A 22628-nucleotide genomic window follows, 5' to 3' on the forward strand; every position below is an offset into this window, starting at 1 on the left:
TTTTCTGTCTTTCATGTGTTTATTATCTTATTATGTGCCTTTGTTTTTGGATTGAGAAATTTGTATGATTCCATTTCATTTCCTTTATGAGCCAGTTAGCTTTTCTGTATATGTGTTTTGTTCACATTTTGATTGCCATAAGAATTATAGTATACATCTTTAAGTTAGCAGTCTATTTTAAAGTGATATTATACCATTTCATGTAGATAAGTACATTACAATAATATATTTCAGTGTTTTCTACTCCTAGATTTATGCCATTGTTGTTATACCTTTTACTTATGTGTAAGTTCTACAGTTTGTTGTTGTATTTTGAAGTCAGTAGCTATCCCATCAATAATTCTATCTAATTCATTTTTCATGTAATACATTGTAGTTTTATCCCTAGAAGTTCAAATTGGGCTTTGTGATATATTCCAAACCTTTACTTAACTTTTGGAGCACATGAAGTACAGGCTGTAACAACAGTTTTAATATCACTGAGTGCTAATTCTAATATACGTGTCTGTTCTGTTTTGATAGATTTTTCTCATCATTATGGGTTGTATTTACTTGCTTCTTTGCATATTTGGTAAACTTTAATTTTATGCCATGAATAAAATATGTTTTATTCTATTGGATGCTAAATATTTTTATTCTCCAATAAATCTTCTGCATTGTTCTGGCATCTCATTTAGTTACTTGAGAATACTTTGATCCTTTTGTGTCTCGCTTTTAAGGTATGGTAGACAAAAACGGAGCATGTTTTGCCTAGGGTTAATTTTCCCCACTATTGAGGCAAGATAATTCTGGATACTTTACCTGATATATCATGAATTATGAGATTTTCCAGTCTGGCTGGCAGAGCAGGTGTGATTCCCAGCACTGTGTGAGTGTCAGGTACTATAATCTCTAGTCCTTTTCAAAGTATCTTTCCCTGCTCTCGGGTGTCTTCCTTACATGTATGTATTGACAAGCACTGAGCTGAGTATGTGAAGAGGACACTTTTCAGATTATTGTAGTAATTTTATTGGTAGCTTTTTTTTTTTGATACTCTGTCCTTCCAACCCTACCCACTTTGATCTCCCTGGAGCCTTAGCAACATCTCCTAAACTCAGGGAGTCTGTTGGGTTCCACCTTGGTAGACCCTTTATAAGCAACTGCCTGGAAAGTCTCCCATTGATAGAGCTTACCTTGTTTGTTGACTATCTGTCTTAGAGATGACTGTCCTTTATTACCTGACATCCCGAGACATGAGAAACTTTATTTCAAGTATTTCCTTCCCTCCTTCCTTCCTTCCTTCCCCTCCCTCCCTCCTTTTTCTTTTTTTTCTTTCCTTCTTTCTCTTTCTTTCTTTATCTCTCTCTTTCTCTCTTTCTGTTGTCGTTGTTCTTGCTTCAGGTGGAAGGATAAATCTAGTTTCCATTATTCCATCTTGTCTGTAAGTCAAATAAGCATTTTTGATGTCAGAAAATAAACCTGTTTGAAATTTATTTTACTTTATTTATAGGAAAAAAAAATTCTGTTTCTGTGCTTAGGAACTTCCAAAATGTTCTATTCAACAAAGATATACTCTAAATCAGAAAATATTTGGTCAATCAAATTATTTGTTTGTTTGCTCATTTTGTTTTAAGACAGGGCCTTGCTCTGTTGTCCAGGCTGGAATGCAGTGGCACAATCATGGCTCACTGCAGCCTCAACCTCCTGGGTTCAGCAGATGCTCCCACCTCAGCCTCTGGAGTAGCTAGAACCACAGGTGTGCAACACAACACCCAGCTAATTTTTAAATTATCTGTAGAAATGAGTTCTCACTCTGTACCTGGGCTGGTCTCGAACTCCTGAGCTCAAATAATCCTCCTACCTTGGCATCCCTCAAATTCTTTTATGAAAAAAAATACTGAAGAAATAAGAATTTCCATTTAATTAATAAATATACTTGCCTTTAATCAATGTGCATGACACTTAATTTTCTAAAAGAAGTTAGTAATAAATTTTAATGTAAGATCTCTCTGAGAAAATAGAACGCCAAGCTGATATTTATTACCAAGAAAATAAATACATGTGCTGCATATATTAGGCTTTGTTCCACAGATAGAAAAATTCTATCGTATCTGGAAACTGTAGATAAGATGCTCTGGGATCATCCTGAGCTAAGTTGATTTTGACTAACTCAAACAAAAACATGGGTTTTGTTCATCCTTCAGTGCCGGTGCTAATATTTCTAACTTTTGGCCTGGGCTTCTTATTTTCTTTTTTCTTCTTGAAGTGATAAAAGAGATCCAGATTTCGTTACTGGCATCTCTAAACCAGTTTTCATTCTCGATGACCATATATCTTTTTCCCCATGTTGTAAAGCTTTTGCATCTCGATGTAAGAATAAAAATCATTTTATGTATTTCTCTCCTGCTTGTCATGATTTCAAATGCATAGGTTATATCTTGCAAGGGACAATATATATAACAGAACTAAACAAATAAAATGAAAAACAGTTTCTGACATTAAAAACAAGGTAATGGAAGCCTAATAAATAATAAAGAACTAGCATTGTATGTTTAAAGATTTTTAGGAAAATTGAGCTTTTTATTTTGTTTACAAATTTGGGTTAGCAATTATTATAAATCTGAGCAATCTATCTAGTGATGAATCTTGCTTTTAAGTACTGTGGTCAGAAAGGTGTCTGAATACTCTTAGATCATTCTGAACCAATTTGGTATTAAATAACTCAAGCATAAATATGGATTTTATTAATCCCTCAGTGTCTGTGCTTATATTTCTATATCCAAGTCCCCAGAACAAAGTAAGATATTGCAAAACCCGAGAATTCCCAAGTTCCCAGCACCTCCTGCTCTGCTGAATACCCTAAAGTTTCAAGCTTCTCACCAGTCCTTACTTTTATGCAACTGAGATCCAGGCTGCTGGGGTTCTTATTTTTTCCTTTAGATATTCTATGTCTGGCCTCACTTGTTTTAGTTAAGCTAAATCTATTTACTGTAACAGATAAATTCCAATATTTCGGTGGCATGATACAGTTTTTTCGTTATACATTTATATCAAGTTCATCAGGTAGCAGGGGAGGACTCTAATCTGTACAGTTATTTGGATGCCCATCCTGACAGGGACCCACCCAGTGTCAAAACGCAGTATCCTGCGCCAAAAGATAGGGATGAGGGAAAAACTATAACATTGTGTAGATGTTAATAGGCCAAAAGTACTAATATAAATAAAAGTACCAATATTACTTTAGCTGGCATTCCATGAGCCAGAACGCAGTCATTAATACTACACCAAATGTAGACTAACCTGTGCTCAGGAGAAGGAAATAGTTTGAACAGTGGGCAGTACTGGCTACTGCATTTATATGAGATGTGGAGTCAACACCCAAGGCCCATTACTTACATATCTCCATGGAACAAAACACCATCTAGATATTTGGTGTAGGTAACAGTAAGAAAGCACTTAAGCTTTAGAGTCAGAGGCACCCAGATTTCAGTCCTAGCTGTGACTTAAGGTGTATCTTTTGAAAATTCTATGTTGAAGGCCTAACCCCCATTTCCTCAGAATATGATTCCATTTGGTGATACTGCCTTTAATGAGGTAATTAGGTAAAGTGATGCTATGTGGGTGGTCTGAAATCTAATATGACTGATGTCCTTATGAGAGAGGATTAGGACACAGACACATGGAGGAAGACCATGTGAAGATACTGGAAGAAAACTGCCAACCATAAGCCAACAAGAGATTTGTTGTACACCATGGTATCCACAGTTAATAACAATGAATTGTAAACTTTAAAATTGTTAAGTAGACTTTAAGAGCTGTCACCGTAAGTAAATGATAAGCATGTGAGGTAATGCGTATGTTAATTAGCTTAATTTAGCCATTGAACAATGGATACACATTTCAAACATTATGATTTACACCATATAGACAATTCTTGTCAATTGAAAAATAAATAAGAAGAAAAATTTCAAAGAAAAAGAAGAGTATGACATTCACAGATTTAAATATGTTGGAACGTCTCTTTCATGTGTTAGTCAATAGTTAAGGCGATTTTTCTTGAGTCCTTAGGCAGGTAAACAAAAACACAAATAACCATTTATTTGCCAGATTGTAGTATAATATTTCATCCAGATATTTTTCATCCTTATGAGTGAATATTTCATTAGGAACATGGACTAGACAAAGATAAAAAGACATTTGAGAGAAAATTTGCGGCATACAGTGTTTAAAAGCAGCATGCTTTTCATTCTTTTCTCTGTATATTAAAAAAGACACAAATTCTGTGTTTTATTATTATTATTTTCTTTTTGGAACAGAGTCTTGTGCTGTCACCCAGGCTGGAGGGCAGTGGCATGATCTCAGCTCACAGCAACTTCTGCCACCCAGGTTCAAGCAATTCTCCTGCCTCAGCCTCCCAAATAGCTGGGATTACAGGCATGCACCACCATGCCTGGCTAATTTTGTATTTTTAGTAGAGACGGGGTTTCACCATGTTAGCCAGGCTGGTCTTGAACCTCTGACCTCAGGTGATTCACCCTCAGCCTCCTAAAGTGCTGGGATTACAGGTATGAGCCTCCACACCCAGCCCATATTCTGTACTTTTGTAAGTGCAGAATTGGTTCCTGAACTTGGTAACCAGGAGTGTGTGCATGCATATGAGTGTGGAGTGCATGCTTGTGGCATTGCTTTCTCAGAAGCTAGGATCACTGTAGTTTCCCCACTCTCAAGTTAATGTGCTTTAAGTAGCAGCGGACTTTCTTTAATGTATCCAGAGACACCCTGTGTGATTTCTTTTCCCCTATGCACTGACAAAACAGGAAAGTGCTGGAGTGCAGCGGCACACTTCCAAATCTTACAAATAAGATCAAACAGGAAGAAAGCATTTAAAGGTGGTGAAAGCCTTTCTCTAAGGAGGGACTTGCCAGCTACGCCCCTTGAGTACATTTCATCCTTTAAAAAACCTACCGGCTTTTAAAAAAAGAAAAAGAAAAAAGTTTCCTACAACTTAAACTCTCAATCACGTTGATACTTAATGCTGTTTCTTTTTTTGGAATTTTATTATAACACTTGCCTTACTGTTGAATGATCAAAAAAAAAATCTACTGAATATTCTTAGTAGTAATTTTAATTCTGTCCTTTAATTCATTAAGCCTCTGCCTTTCATCCTCCATTGGTTTTTTTCCATCTTGTTCACATGCTATTAAGAGCAGATTTAATTTCTATTAGTAAGTGACTTCCATTTCCATTGGAGTCATACTTTAGTAAAATTTAGCTGCAGAAGCTTATCCCAGTACACTTTTTTTTTTTTGCATTACTATTAACTCATGTTCACATTTTATTCAGATTTCCATAGTTTTTGCCTAATTTTCGGTGTCAGGATCCAATCCAGGATATGGCGTAACATTCAATTGATAGGAATCCTTAGTTTCCTCTTGATTATGATAGTTTCTCAGACATTTCTAGTTTTTGATGAGTTTGAAGAAAGGAGTATCAGTCAGGTATTTTGTAAAATGTCCCCCAGTTGAAATCTTTCTGATATTTTTCACCTAAGAAGACTGAGATTATAGATTTTGAAGAAAAGCCCACAAAAGTGAAGTATCAATCTCATCACATTGTATCAGTCTCATCACATTCTATCAATCTCATCACATTCTATCAAGGTATACAATATCAACAGGACATCACCATTGGTGTTGAATTCAGTCACCTGGTTGAAGTAATGTTTGTCAGATTTTCACCGTGAAGTTGCTCTTTTTTTCCTCCTTTCCATACTGTACTCTTTGAAGGAAGTCACTCAGTGCAGCCCGCACGTGAGAAGCAAGTTATGTTCCATCTCCTTAATGAAAGAGTACCTAAGTAACTTGTTTAGAACTCTCCTGTATGGAACTCATGTCTCCCATTTATTGATTTATTCAATCATTTATTTATATTAGTATGAATGCATGAATATTTATTTCTTGGCTATAATCCAATACTACTTCACTTTGCTTCTCACATTATTCCAACTTTGGCCAGGTACAGTGGCTCACACCTGTAATCCCAGCACTTTGGGAGGCTGAGGCGGGTGGATCACCTGAGGTCAGGAGTTCCAGACCGGACTGGCCAACATGGTGAAACCCCGTTTCTACTAACAATACAAAAACTAGCCAGGCGGGGTGGGGTGGCTCCTGTAATTCCAGCTACTCAGGAGGCTGAGGCAGGAGAATCGATTGAATCCCTGAGGCGGAGGTTGCAGTGAGCTGACTTTGCACCATTGCACCCCAGCCTGGGCAACAGATGGAGACTCTGTCTCAAAAAAAAAAAAAAAAAATTATTCCAGCTTTGTCCATTGGGGACTCTTTGTGTCCCTTTCGCATGCTCCATCAAGGAGATGGGATTTTTTGGGGGCTTGTTTCATTGTTGGTTTCTGGTTTCTGAGCACCTTCTTGCTTCACGGAGCTACAGATGTTCAAGGTATGTGTTATGTATTCCTGGCCCCAGTTCTAGAATCCGCCTTTGCTACCAGGGGCTCTGGTTCCCTTCGATTGAATAATGAAATGAGAAACAGAGATCTGGCTGCTAGAGTGCTTGTTGCTACCAGCTGTTATTACTTCTAGGCCCACTCAGCTGACAGAATCAGCTTAATTTTAAAGTACTGGATTCCTGAGGTTACCGAAAGACATTCCCACTCTGTGGGAATATTGCTGAAGAGGCATAGTCGTGTTAACTTTTTTCCACATACAAGGTCACTTAGTTAAATAGAACCAGTAATTATAAGTAGCACTTTCCCCCTTGAAAGTAATTATGGATAAAAGATTTGCTTAATCCTGATGATGAAGTTTTGTCGTGTTCTTAGTAAAACAAACAAACCAACAAAAAACAAAAGTTGTACTTGCAAGCTTTCTATCAATAAGTTTTTAATATATTTTTATGGCACTTTATACTTGACAATGTGGTTTATCCTGAGAGTTAAAAAGAGATGATACTCATATGGCATTTTTATAATCGGATTCTGCAAAACTCAGAAAACTGAATGAACCTCCCCGAGTTCCGACAACCTGGCAGAACTGGAATACAGTCTAACATTTTCGAATATTTTGCATTATACTATGGTTGCTTTGCAAAGAAATGAACTCATTTTTTATCAGTTACTCTGTTGTTTTCAATAAAGTAGAATAACATTGTTGCATTGCTGACTTATTATACAAATTAAAAGAACATGACCTCTGCATTTCCTTTATCCATCTCAGATAAAATATAGTTTAAATGCAGTGATCAATAAACACATAGGTGATAGATTGGTAGATAAATATTTGGAAAAATCAGATGTCTTTCCTACCTTTATCAGTGATTTCCATAAACTGCAATGTAAATCACCCTCAGAAAGAAGAATCATTTTGCGTTCATTCTTCTACTACCTCTCATAGCTTCCTTAAAAGAGCTATTTAATGGATATTTATGCCAATGCCTTCAAGTTAGAAAATATTGCCCCAATATTTTTGCTTTTCTCAGTTGTCTATTCTAATGATTAAATGCCATTACTTTGCAAATATTATTCATAATATATAAACATATTTGTTGAGCAAAGCACCTTTTTATCTCCGTTAATGAGTTTGTTAGCATTATATATTTCACATTTCTCCTTTTTTAGTGTCAATGTTTTTTATTTTTCCTATAGACTGTGTACTTTCCAGTTGCATTTCAAAACAAAAATGTTCATCTTTTTCTTTGATGAGCCAAAATTCCCCTTGTGTCCTTGGATTTGGTAACAGGATAATGAATAATTATTTTAACTTATTATTGATAAACATCTCCACCGTTTTCTTAGAATATTTTCATCTTCATGCTCATTTTTATGTATTGTCATATGTATTTTTCTCTCAATTTTCCTTAATAATTTCCTTCACTAAAGCATAAAGGTCAGCTTTCCTGTCATATGTGTTTTTCATAGTAGCACAGGATTTAGTTAGAGAAATCTTTTATTAAAAAATACATTATCTGCAAATACAACTTGATGAAAAATTAATATAGAGACTCTTTCACATACTATTTATTTCATAAATCACCGTCCATTTTACAAGCCTTAAAAAATCATTGAGTATTTTAATGCAGTCTTTTTTTTTTATCGAGGTTTAAACCATGGACATTGGAATTCACTGTTGAAGTTGTCTTGCTCTCAGCTAAAGGAGTTAAAATTATATTTTTTACTATTTTTTTCTGTATGGATTTTTTATTTCTGAGGAAGAAAATTGGATATTTCATGTCCATTTTAAAACCTGTTTCAACATATTTTTTAAAATAAAAATGTTATCTTCTACATTTACTCCTTAGTTCACATATTTATTCAAACGGATTTAAATCTTGCTGTAACTTAACTAGTGTCTGCTCTGCTGTGTATGATTCACTCCTATATGTAAAAATTATTTCAATAATGTGATAAGCTTAGACTAAGGTTTCAACGTCACTGTCTTAGTTATCATATGCGCTTTCATTTATATATATGATAATACTTACAAGCATTTTTCTGTTTAGGCTTTATTCTTTATTCTTATATCTTCAACTATGAATTATGCTACATATAATATGCTTGCTCCTATGAAGTGGTTACCCTTGCAGTCTAAGCTAAGCCTAGTTAAAGTTGTAAGGAAAAGATTTGCTAAAGATGGTTCCCAAGAACCCATGAAGTCAGAAAATAATAGAAAGTTGATATGAATGGGTATCAGACAAAACCAGAAAAAGTGGCTTTGTCATGGAAGCAGTTAACCAATGTAGACTTCAACCTAATCCTATACAACCAGTCTAAAGATTCACCATGCTTTGCATTATGATAGAAAAAAATGTGTTTTTATGAAAAAACATTTTATTATGAAATAATGTGATACGTTTTATTATTATTAATATATAGATTTTTAATAAATCAGGGCTGTGGCTAGTTGGTTCACTGATGAATATCGCTGGTAAAGTGTGTTTCAATTTCACAACAAATCAGTATTCTCTGTACCTCTAACCATATAAATATAAAACATTTATATTTTATACAGTATTTGGGAAATATTTCTTGGCTTCTGTGAATGACTCTCAAAGCCAAAAGATATATTTGCCACTGTTGCAAAACGGTAGCCTTAGATTTTTAAAAAGCATATTTCTAGTTAACAAGATTGATAGGCAGATTACATATTTATATCATACTGAAAATAGACAAATGATGACATGCACAAGAAAGTGAATATAAAACCAACACAGTGCCAGAAAGTATGAGTTTCTATTATTAATATGTATGCTTATTTAATGAAATGAACCATATTTAAATGGTATCAAAGCCATGAGAATGAAAGAACACTTAAAATTATAAATATTGCTTATTTAATAGCCTTCTCTTTTAATGAATCCCTACTATAGAGCTACATAAACTATTAAATAAATAATAATAAATTTGTTGATGATGAATTGGATTATCCCTCATTGTGAAATAACTGGACAATCTAAAATGTAATGCCCCATACAGATTCTTCCTATAATTTCTATATATCTCATTAAGTCATTTCTATTCTATACTAATCAAGGAGCAAATACTAACACATTATAACTGAAGTATATTAGAAAGAAAGCCATGAAATATTAACAAATTTATAGCAAAATAAAAGATATCACTTATATTCAGAATCTTAGACCTGCATACTTTAATATAATGGTAAAGCAAAATAATTATATAGCTACCTATGGTTTTTGGATCTTATACAAACAACACTTTTTCCATGATTCTCTATTCTAGAGAAGGAACACATAATCTTCAAAGGATGTGAAAATTGTACACTGGCTTGATTAAAGACTTACATGTTAGACCTAAAACCATAAAAACCCTAGAAGAAAACCTAGGCAATACCATTCAGGACCTAGGCATGGGCAAGGACTTCATGTCTAAAACACCAAAAGCAGTGGCAACAAAAGCCAAAATTGACAAATGGGATCTAATTAAACTAAAGAGCTTCTGCACAGCAAAACCAACTACCATCAGAGTGAACAGGCAACCTAAAGAATGGGAGAAAATTTTCACAACCTACTCATCTGACAAAGGGCTAATATCCAGAATCTACAATGAACTCAAACAAATTTACAAGAAAAAAACAAACAACCTCATCAAAAAGTGAGCAAAGGACATGAACAGACACTTCTCAAAAGAAGACATTTATGCAGCCAAAAAACACATGAAAAAATGCTCATCATCACTGGCCATCAGAGAAATGCAAATCAAAACCACAATGAGACACCATCTCACATCAGTTAGAATTGCCATCATTAAAAAGTCAGGAAACAACAGGTGCTGGAGAGGATGTGGAGAAATAGGAACACTTTTATACTGTTGGTGGGACTGTAAACTAGTTCAACCATTGTGGAAGTCAGTGTGGTGATTCCTCAAGGATCTAGAACTAGAAATACCATTTGACCCAGCCATCCCATTACTGGATATATACCCAAAGGACTATAAATCATGCTGCTATAAAGACACATGCACACGTATGTTTATTGCGGCACTATTCACAATAGCAAAGACTTGGAACCAACCCAAATGTCCAACAACGATAGACTGGATTAAGAAAATGTGGCACATATATACCATGGAATACTATGCAGTCATAAAAAATGATGAGTTCATGTCCTTTGTAGGGACATGGATGAAACTGGAAATCATCATTCTCAGTAAACTGTCGCAAGGACAAAAAACCAAACACCACATGTTCTCACTCATAGATGGGAATTGAACAATGAGAACACATGGACAGGGGAAGGGGAACATCACACTCTGGGGACTGTTGTGGGGTGGGGGGAGGGGGGAGGGGGGAGGGATAGCATTAGGAGATATATCTAATGCTAAATGATGAGTTACTGGGTGCAGCACACCAACATAGCACATGGATACATATGTAACAAACCTGCACATTGTGCACATGTTCCCTAAAACTTAAAGTATAATAATAATAATAATAAAAAAGAAAATTGTACACTGGCTCTATAATTCTGATCCATATAATTCTTTGTTTGCTTGCTTTTTCCTTAATGAGGGTAATGAGCCACTGTTGTTCAAAGATAGAGCAGCCTGTGTATTTCAATTGAGATCCATGTTGTCTCATACTATGAGTTCCATTCAAATAAATCAAAAATCGTCCTTTGTGAAAAATTTTAAAAGTTGAGCGAAAAGTAAAATAAAATAGAAGCAAACAAAGTTTCCAACAAGCTTTCATCATATACTGATTGAACAGGTACTTTGTTATGAATATGGTTACCTAACTAAAGTTATCTCATTAGTCTGGTTTTATAGTACCTCTTTTATGATCCACATATCACAAAACTATACTCACATTAAAAATAACCATCTGGTGTACATCATTTTATGATATTGGCAAATAAATCTACATACTGCAATATGGTAAAATATATTGATCTATAAACTACAACACTAAACAACAAATTGACCATAAACTAAAATCCCAAGCATCCCTTCAATGCTAAAACTCTCATTTCCAGGCTTCTTCCTGGGCAGTGCGAGCTGTCACTGGATCCCCAACTCTTGAAGCATAACAAAGATCACAAATAACTTTTGCATGACAACACAGTCAACTTCACAGCTTAGACAACCCTTCCACGGGCTGGAAGAAGTTCAGGAAGAAGTCATGAACTTATATATGCTGTGTATTGAGTACTCTATTTCCTAGGGTTACAGCTGAATATTTTCCAATGTTTGCTTTGAGAGAAAAAATAAATAACTGTTTGAGGGGAATCATTAGCAGTTGAACAATTTGAATTATTTGTCTTTCATGTAGCCTCTTCTAGATTTTACATAAACCAGTTACGTGATGGAAGACAAAGACAATTCAAGCAATGAGACATTACTAATTCTACTCCTCATTTAAATATATATTTTAAATGCATAGAATTATAATGCATATTTAAAATACAGATAAGGAAAAAAAGCAGAAAAGAAAAATGTCTCACAAAATTATCAATATAAACAATCTTGTATTATCTTGGTGCAAAGTCACCTAGATAAATAGATACATATTGTATGAAGGCATTATTATCTGACCTCGAGTGTCTTCCCCTATTACCTTTACTCAATGGCTGTCTGACAGTTGGGGCTATAAGACCTTGTCCAATAAGGCCCCCAGGTGGGGCAGCATTATTGGAACAGATAACTAAAACAAAGAGAGCAAATGCTTGGTTGCAGGAGAAGGTCTTAACTTTTAGCCTGTCCAATTATTTTACTACGAAGGCTGAATCGTTTCTTAGCCATAACTACTCAACTGCCTTTTGGACAACCTTATCAGTATGTTTTTCAATAGATGAAATTTACCTGAACACATCTTTGTGATTATAGATATATTTGGACTTACTCTTGTCTTCCTATTTGTGTTTTCAACTTACCATCACTTTAGATTTAATTGCTTGTGCTCAGATTGGTTGAGATTTCTTTGTTATATAGTTGGGTTTTTGGTTTGTTGTTGTTGTTGTCTTTCCTTAAATGGGTTGAACATTATTCATCCTGTGTCTTTGTTTCCATTCTTCTATTTTCTGGGACTTTATTCATTTCCCTCATCTTGACTTTTTGTCTGTTTATTCTTACCTATGCTTTTCTTCTTCTCCTGAATAATTATTCTAAGAATATTACTGAAGTTGCTTCTTATGACAAGCCTTATCTTATCCTACTCTCTGTCAGAGGTTAAGCTGTGCTCCTTTTGTGCTTTCATTACCCTTCTTTTTTTAAATTTTTTGACCCTATTCACTACTTATCACAAAGTAGTGAAACTGCTGGAAGATACATCTGCACTTAACTACAAACACTTTGGAGAAAGGCATTGCGTCTCTCACAGTATTTTATGTCCCACACAACACAGTTTCTGGCAAACAGTAGTCAGACACCTATTGCATACAGGAAGGTATGGAGGGATGTCAGGTATGTTCATCTTCTGGAAATCATTAATGAATGCAATGGAAAATATATACTTGAGTCCAACAGGCCATGCTATTTTTCTTTAGTTCTCTGTGTTTGCAACTGTTCTGAGGCAATTTTAGGCTCATTGTTCTTCTTATTATTAATAACGGTAATATTTGAATCTGACATTTCTGCACAAGTTAACTTTTTGAAATTCCATAACTCCTATTTTGTTTCTTTGTGGTAAATATGGGCAAGACATGAAATAAATGTAAGTGCATGAGAAGATAATTAGTTCTTAGAGGTTTCAGCTCAGCTTTATGATCTCTTCTAAATTGCATGCTTTCTTTTTATTATAGTGAAATAGTTTCTTCTGCCTACTCAAAAACATTTCTTTACAATTTGACTCTAAACTACAGATTTTACTGATTCACCGAGAATATATAAAAGTGAGACAACTTCTCTCATTTTCCAGCTATGATTTCCAAAAGTGGCTTCTCTATCACCTCAGTGAGTGAGCCTTAAAACTGTTGCATTTTTAACTTGTTCAGGCCTCGCACACTTATTTTAAGTAAGGATGTTTCCCTATAAAGCTCTGCAAGCAAAGTTCACATAATTTAAGTCTATAGTGGAAATTCCATTATAGTATTTCTTTGCATTTTAAGACAGTTTTCTGTCTTGCCCAGGCTGGAGTGCAGTGGCACCATCTTGGTTCACTGCAGCCTCCGCCTCCCGGGTTCAAATAATTCTCCTTTCTCAACCTCCGAGTAGCTGGGACTACAGTCCTGTGCCACCACACTCGGCTAATTTTGTATTTTTAGTAGAGACGGGGTTTCACCGTGTTGGCCCAGCTGGTCGCGAACGCCTAACCTCAGGTGATCCATCCGCCTCGGTCTTAACTACAGTTAAGTGCTGGGATTATAGGAAGACAATATTCTAATAAGCGATGTCCCTTTTTTCTACCCCCTACCAAAAGTCAGAGTTAATTTTGCACCCTTTACTTTCTTTTACATTTATTTTCTGCCTCGACCTAACATGTATAACGATGATGCCTCTATGTTAATCCCGTCACTGGTTCTTTGAAGCCCTATTAAATTATAAGTTCCCCAAGGACAAATGTTCCACCTTCTTTCTTGCTAGACTTCTCACAGTATCTGCTCATAATAGGCATTAAGTAAATTTTTGTTGACTTCACTTGATTTAAGAGCATATAGTTCTAAGAGATGATTTAAATTGAAGTCAATGTCGTTTATTAAAATAGATGAATAGAATACATAGATCTATGTTTACATTATATAGATTTAAACAGATGTTTTTCCTCAGCACCTTGTTCGTATTCACTTAGTAACAATCCATATATACTACTCTATTCTGTGTTTCTCATTTTATACCTTTATTACTTTTAATACTTCTTGTTACATTAGGTAAATGTGACATAATGCATTATCCAGTGCCATAGCATTACAGCATTTTTTTCTGTAACGGCAAATATGTAGATTGATTGTTATGAGAAAAAAAATAGCTGAGAAAATGACTCAAGTTTAAGATTTAGATAGAAAAAGAATGTAGATAATTTTAGTAAATTATTTTCATTTTTATAAATAACCAATTAATTAGGAAAATAACAAATTAACGTATTCTCAATAACCAACATGTTACATAGCACCCTAAATGTATATAAAAATTAACACATTGGAAAATTGAGCATTGTGCTGCTTTTCCTGAACCATTTTTAAATGGTAAAATTAATTAAAGTAAAAATGATTTGGTTTCACACTACAATGTCAGCAATTATATATATTTTGCTAGTGTTAACCAATACATTTCATATATTTCAAAATAAGGCATGTGTTCTATCACCAAGAGAAATATTAAAAAGTATATTATGCACATAATGCTATTACAAACACTACTAAAGATATTAGTTTTCTAAATTCATCATCAGATAAAGACCTGCAAATTACAAGTCCAAATGTGACATATCACAGGCTTTGTTAATTACTTATGTTTCAGTATTTCACATATAATGAAAGAATAAAATAGTGGAATAGAGAATTAAAAGTATTTGTTGCCACCATTTGTGGTGATCTTTTAACTGAGTATTTTCAGGAATTCTTCAACAAAGCTATAGCCAACATATGCAATGAAGAACAATATGAATCTTTCCTAAATTAAGTGTACCACCATTTCCACATATAGTAAACCAACTCTTCATAATTCCCAAATGTGCATATGTTCCAGGCTGCCTTATGTATTAAGTTTCATAAGGAAAAAGATAAGGAGCCAAAGATCACAGCTTCCCTGCGGGCAGCATGTCCTGGCCCAGTAGCCCTGTATACCCATGATGAGGGGTAAAAGCAGAGGAAATTAGTCAAAATTGAACCCAGAGAAGTATCTTGAGACCTAAAGCTACTTGTGAATAAGAAATTAAATAGGAGAGGCCGGGCGCGGTGGCTCGAGCCTGTAATCCCACCACTTTGGGAGGTCGAGACGTGTGGATCACAAGGTCAGGAGTTCGAGAACAGCCTGGCCAAGATGGTGAAACCCCGTCTCTACTAAAAATAAAAAAATTAGCTGGGCGTGGTGGCAGATGCCTGTAGTCCCAGCTACTCGGGAGGCTGAGGCAGGAGAATTCCTTGAACCTGGGAGGCAGAGGTTGCAGTGAGCCGAGATCGTGCCATTGCACTCTAGCCTGGGCGACAGAGCAAGACTCCATCTCAAAAAAAAAAAAAAAAAAGGAAGAAAGAAATTAAATAGGAGTGTAGGCACCAAAGAAATCGTGCATTCCACTTTAAGCCATCTAGATTCACACTTAAAAATCACAGAAATGTCTATGGCATGGCCTTTTAAGCTAAACTAATTTCAGCCAAAGTTGTGAAAAAGGCTAGTGTATCTTTCTTCTAAATGTTCAAAATCTTTTCTCCTCAGCTAGGATTCTGCTCTCTCCATCCGTTTTTATGTTCCAGGTTTCCTCTGTGGTACCACTTCCTTTCATAACAGAGAATCTGTTTCTACATGTGATCTACTTATTCTAAGAGTTTATCCTTTGTGAGTCTCAGACTGCAGGAAGCTTCTTCCAGGACGGAAGGATCAGAACACATTGAGGAGGATCAGAAACTTACCTGAAATGAGATGTTAATACATATTTGCATAGGATTATGTCTAGGTAGCATTTGATAGCTAACTTTGTATTTAACATTTCTGGCATTTTATAATAATTATCTACTAAAACAGTTCAAGCATTGAATTCCCCAGTATGAAATAAAATTTCACATGTAATATACTAGTTTTTACTATTTTTAGATTTCAAATAAGAATTGCAGAAGTTTAAAACTGCAACAATGATTTTGAGACAACTAGGTAAAGAATCAGGTTTATAGAGGTGGAAAGGGTTGAAGACCATTGCACAATATAACAAAATTATTAAGTAATAGAGTTTTAACACGAACTGAAGATTAAACTTGGAGAATAATCCAGGTCACAGAGGCATAAGTAGTCATAAATGAGATCACCTCTGGTGTTTCGCCATTGAAAAATATGCCTCAGCTGGTATAAAGTCATTAAAATATGTTATTAATTATCTTCAGTTGGCATGACGACCTTCTGGAAAAGTGAGATTTGGGAAGTACTCGGATTATATGGTTTCAAGGAAGGAGGAATAGAAGGAAAACTATTAGAATGGGGAATTCCGGTAATCTGATTAGAGTTAATTTGAGAGAAAGGCATTGCAAATGTCAGAGGCAAGCCAGGAGAAATCTAATGTTGGTGGAAATGGTCACTGAATTTGTGTTCCCATCAATAGTGCATTCTTTCACAAAAATGATGGCATTGGTAGGGAGATGATTCATAAACAAAAAAAAATAGCTTTATGGGGAGAGGGGCAGGTAACAACTGTCATGGAAACATCACTGTATATAATAAAATACATTTTAGTTACCATAACTAGATCACATAGCAAAACTTTGAATGTATTTATTACAGTTTATGGCATCAGATTCACTGAATGTTATGTTTATAAATTTCCTGTTAAACCTGTTTTGCTTTGGACTTCCAGTTTAATGTTAGATAGCAGAGACCTGGAGAAAGTGTCATTCTCACTCCTATAAGAATAAATGTTGAACAATGTGCATTAACAATTTGTTTTCAGCCTATCAGAACAATGAGGTTGTTTGGCCGGTAAGTAACCCAAAATCTGGACAGAAACAGGCACCATCAGAGAGACACAGGACCTGAGCACCTGCTTAACAGGGACAGAAGCCATGTGAGACTCTAAGAAGATTGAACTAAATATTTATCACAAATTTTAAAGGTAAATTGTGGGATAATGTGAGAATATGAAGATTTGGAAGATCACAGAAATACAGCAGAAATATAGGATTTTTCACCCCCTTGCAGGTTTTTCTTCCAGAAACCCCAGTAAGCAATCATGGGGAGGTTGGAGAACCTTGAGAAGTTTCCCTAGTGGAGCCGACTGGGAAAAGGGGAGAAGCCACAGCCCAAGCCTTAGGTTTCATCTGGCTTTGCCCCTGATGCCTGTATGACCTGGGGCTATTCTCTCAGCAGTAAATTTGGTAGAAATAGGGCTCCCTTCACTTGTTCTGTGTCTCTCAAAAGCCAATATTTTTCACTGGCTGACATCTGATATCTTGAAAACCATTGTTTCATATATTTGGGGCAATTTTTTGTTTGTTTGTTCTGTTTTGTTTTCTCAAGAGAAATGCTAAAATCAGTCTTTGTGACTCTATCTTGGGCAAAACCTGAAATTTCATTATGGATATAAATTCAAAGATAATGAATAAAATATTTGAAAGCGGAATCCAACTCTACCTTAATAAAATAATAAACCATGACCTAATGAGACTTACTCCAGGAATACTAGGTTGATTCAATGTTAGGAAATCCTTTAATACCATATACCATATTAATAAATCTAATTTAAAAATCATATAATTATCTTGCTCAATGTGGAAAATGCCTTTGCCAAAATGTCACATGCAATCCTGGTTTAAAACTCTCAGGAATATAAGAATTGATAGATAATTAATATGATTAATCATTATATATGTATATATATAGACACACACACACAATGTTTATCTGAAAAGCCAGTGTCATGCTTAATCAGGACCACTAAAGTCCTTTTGATGAAAATTCAGAATTAGGCAAAGATTTTCACTGACTTCATTAACATTCAATATTGTACTAGTAGCAACTGCCCATATAATTGAACAAAAGAATTCAATTAGAAGCATAAGAATTGTTAAAAACAAAAATATATAGAATTAAAAATATTATTTTAAATGATATAATATGATGATATACTCAAAAAGCTGTACAGAACCAATGTTAAAGCTAACTGAAGCAATAAAACAATTCAATAAGGTAGCCTGCTATAAAATTCACATGCACAAATAAAAAGTCCTCATATGTACAAGAAATAATAGTAGAAACATTTCTGTATACAATAGCAAACAAGAAGATTAAACACTTAGGAATAAATTTAATAACAGATGCACAAAAGCTTTATGAGGAAAACTATAAAATACTCTTGAAAGACAATGAAGTAGACCTGAACAAATGGAAACACATCCCCTTTCTTGGATAGGATGACTCTATGACATAAAAATGTTAATCCTCCTTAAGTGAATTTCTAAATGGAATGCAATCCCTATAAGACCGTCTAAAGCTTACTGAATTAGAGAAGGTGATTACCAAAGTTTCTGGTGAATAAACAAACATACAAAAGTAGCATAGAAAACACAAATAGAAAATCTATAATTGGGGACTAGCCTTCACAGGCTAAAACCATTCTAGCATGGGAATAGGCAAAAGGCCAGGAGATGGGATAGAAAACTCAGAAATATATCCAAGTACTTTTGGAAATTTAGTGTATGATAAAGGTGGAGTTTCATCATTAAGGCAGTGGTGGAATTTATAATAAATGGTGCTGGAACAATCGGGTAGTCATTTAAAGACAAAAGAGATAAAATTAAATGCATATCTTATACCTTACACTAGAATAAATGCCAAAGGATCAGTGCTTTAAATGTAGAAGAATAAACAAACAATAGAAACAGTAAAAAGAAACATGAGTGAATTCCAAGCTGTCTCACTGTGACTCCAAAATTAAAATCTACTGAAAGAAATGTTTAATATGGGTGTGTGTATATCCAAATATATCAATATATATAAATTTCATAGCCAAAAAAGGATATGATTAAAAGACAACAAAGAGTGAGAGAGAATATTTGCAGTATGTATTACAGACAAATGGCTTACATCCCTAATATATAAAGCAGTCTTAATTAAGAGAGAGAAGACCAAATATCCAATAGAAGAATACAAATAAAACAATGGCCAGATAATTCTTTTTTAAAAAGTAAAAAAGTTCCTTAAAATATGTACATGTTCAAATTTACTCATAATAGCTGCATGTAAATTAACACTGATAAAGCATTCTTAGTTATCATCTTAGTGAAAATTAAAATATACATGATAGTACATTTTGTTGGTGTGACTGTCAGTAGAGAAACTGAAACTTTGTGGTATAAAAATGTTTATATTGCTGGGGGGAATGCAAACAAGTATTCTGGAGTACATGTTGGCAATACATAACAAAACTACAGGTTACTTACCTTTTGACCCAGGAGTTTCATTCCTAGGAATTTATCCTGAGATGATCACCTCCAGCAATACAAATTAATAAGAACAAGAATATTCATCCCAACATTATTTGTAATTTTGAAGTATTGGAAACAACCTAAATATCCACATATAAAACGGAGGTTGAATGCTAGATCCACCCAGAAGAGAACTTTGCAGCTCCAAATAATAAAAAGAAACATATCCATACAGATATGAAGTCAATTCTACAATATATTTTAAGTGAATAAAGTACAAAAGAATAGCTATAGTGTGATGCAATTCCTATAAGAAAGACATATAATAAAATATACATGTGTCTGGTAATTTAGGTGAACATAAACACAGGAATGATAAAACAAACTAATTAGACTGGTTACCTATTGCGGTAGATGTAAGCTGGATGAAAAGAACGGGGAAATTAGAATAGTTAGACAGGATGAGGGAGAAGAACACTTCCCTAAGTATCACATTTTATATTGTAAAAGTTCAAATCATGGTAATGTCTCATAGACCCTAAGATACATTATAAAAATTAATCAGGATATAGAAAAACCAAAAATGTGATCCAAGGAATAAGGGAATGTTCAATGTATTATAAATGAATAATATAATCAAAATTATTGTGATGGGGAAAAACCAGATCTAAGTAATTTTAGAAAACACTGTTTTGTCTGTTTGCTATAAAGCTAGACAAAATTATAGGCATGCGCAGAAACACACACACACACACACACAAACTGTGCACAGATTATATATCTTAATTCGGAAACTTACTTTTCACAGAGTTATGGGTTAGGAATTTGGAGACTATTTTATGTGTATTGTATTATCGGATTGAGCAAATAAATATATGTGGATACTAAGAGCCAGATTTTCATTGCCAGAGAAAAATGTTACAAGTAAAACAACAGAGTTAATCTCCGATATTGGAGTCAACTTTTGTACCATCAGTCCAAACTCATGGTTTTAAATATGTGTAGATAGAAGATCATTAGATAGACATTGAGATAGATAGATAGATAGATAATAGATAGATAGATAGATAGATAGATAATGTGTACATATTTCCCTATTTTTTTCTATCTCTGTCCACTAGGAGGTTCTAGAAACAGTGATAACGAATTAGCAATTAACACCCCAGCACTCAGATTTTGTTTCCAATGATCATTTTCCAATAAAAAATACCTTAGCTTAGAAAAATGTCTGATTCTAGGACTGAAAAAATAAGATGATCTCAGAATATCTTGTAGTACCAGAAAGTTAAACAGTGATAAAATTAAGAAACAGGATCTTATCAAAAACACTGGAACCAATTTGAAGGAGCTCCCAATGGCTATTTCTGGGTAAATTTTAACAACTGTATAATGATAATATTGGACAATAACCCAGAAAATAAAATATATATCATTGAACAATATTAATAAAACTCATAAAGAAAGAAAGAAGGACAAAGTATAACTCTTTCCCACTGTAAAGTGCTAATTAATAAATGTAGAATGCATGATGACCATAGAAAGTCACCATTTGGCAGACAGCACAGTAATAATTATCACAAGCAAGAATCATCAATGAATGCTAAAATTAGATGTGAAATTGGATGATATGAAATAGGATAATTACATAGACTTGAAGTTTTCTAAAGGCAAAAAACAGTAACTTTATAGTTGAAATGTCTATCAAGCATCATCTTAGCTAAGTAAAGTTAACATTACCAGTAATAAGACACATGAACATTCCATATTTTCTGACATACTGTACAGAGAAAGACACATCACCTTTGTGGTATTCTTGCCAAAAATGCTAAATATAAATTTTATCCAGGAGAAAAATCAGACAAAACCAAAGTTGTAAAATAGCTTTCAAAGGATCAAGTCATGAAAGACAAAGATAGAACAACTGTCCCAGACCGAAGGTCACTAAGGAGGCAAGAGAAATAAATGTAATGTGGGTTACTAGAGCAGTAAAAAGATATCGGTGAGACAATTGGTGAAATTTAATAAGATATGCAGATTAGTTAGTAGTATTTATCAAATTAATTTCCTGGCTTTCAAAATTATACTACAGTTATTTAAAATGTTAACATTCAGAAAAGCCTGGCGAAGGGTATATGAGAACTATTTACAGCATTTGGGGAACTTCTTTTTATGTCTGAAGTTATTTCAAAGTAAAATGTTCTAATAGTGATAAAAAATAATAAAAGATATATCTTCCATATTAAAAAAGAAATCTGAATAACATGTGTATCTATTAATTAAATAACTATTTCTACTTAGAATTAAAAGATGTTAATGGGACAGCCAAAATGTAATATTTAGTTCTATTTACTTTCCACTATACAAGCATAAAAGAATCTCAAACAATTATGGAAGAGCAGGTCAGATCATTCATGTAAATGTCAAAAGTATTACACATCCCTATACATTCTGCTGTCTCTTTTATGTAACCATGTATAATAAAAGTATTTCAATCAGACCATTAATTTTTAATGAGTACGTTGGACTTTTGGTTTAGTTCATCTTCAATGCTAAACACTAAAGATTATATTTGTGATATGAGTGATAGATAATTACAGATCTATTTCTAGATGAATTTCCTCCTCATTGTTTAGTAGAGAATATATAGTTAATTGAATGTGTTAGCATTTAGAACAGTGTCAGTCATTAGCTATTATTGTTGTCACTGTTATTATGAACATGATGTCGTTGCCCTCTCTGATCATTAACAAAAATAACTCAACTCAGCAAGCAAGTTTTAATTTTCCTTTAAGCTGGTCAACCCTGAACTACTTAAATTTCAGGCACTAAGTGATTTAATACAACCAAGTAGAAAAGCACCATTGAATTATTCAAAAATTAAATTCCATAGCACTCAAGCATCAAAGTAGACCTGCTTAAATTGGCAGCTTTCAGTCTCTCCAGCGCTCCTGCTTGATGACCTTTGAGAGGCAGTGATCTTTAAGTCATCTTGTTCTGCTTCATGTTCTGCTTTGTGTTTGGCACATAAACTCATCTAAAATAATCACCACCCATGAATGTCAATGGAATTGTGCTATTCTCTTTTATATACTTGGTTTGTGTAATGTAAGACAAAAAAATGC

Source organism: Hylobates moloch, unplaced genomic scaffold (assembly GCF_009828535.3).
Source record: "Hylobates moloch isolate HMO894 unplaced genomic scaffold, HMol_V3 SCAFFOLD_3, whole genome shotgun sequence".
NCBI lineage: Eukaryota > Metazoa > Chordata > Mammalia > Primates > Hylobatidae > Hylobates > Hylobates moloch.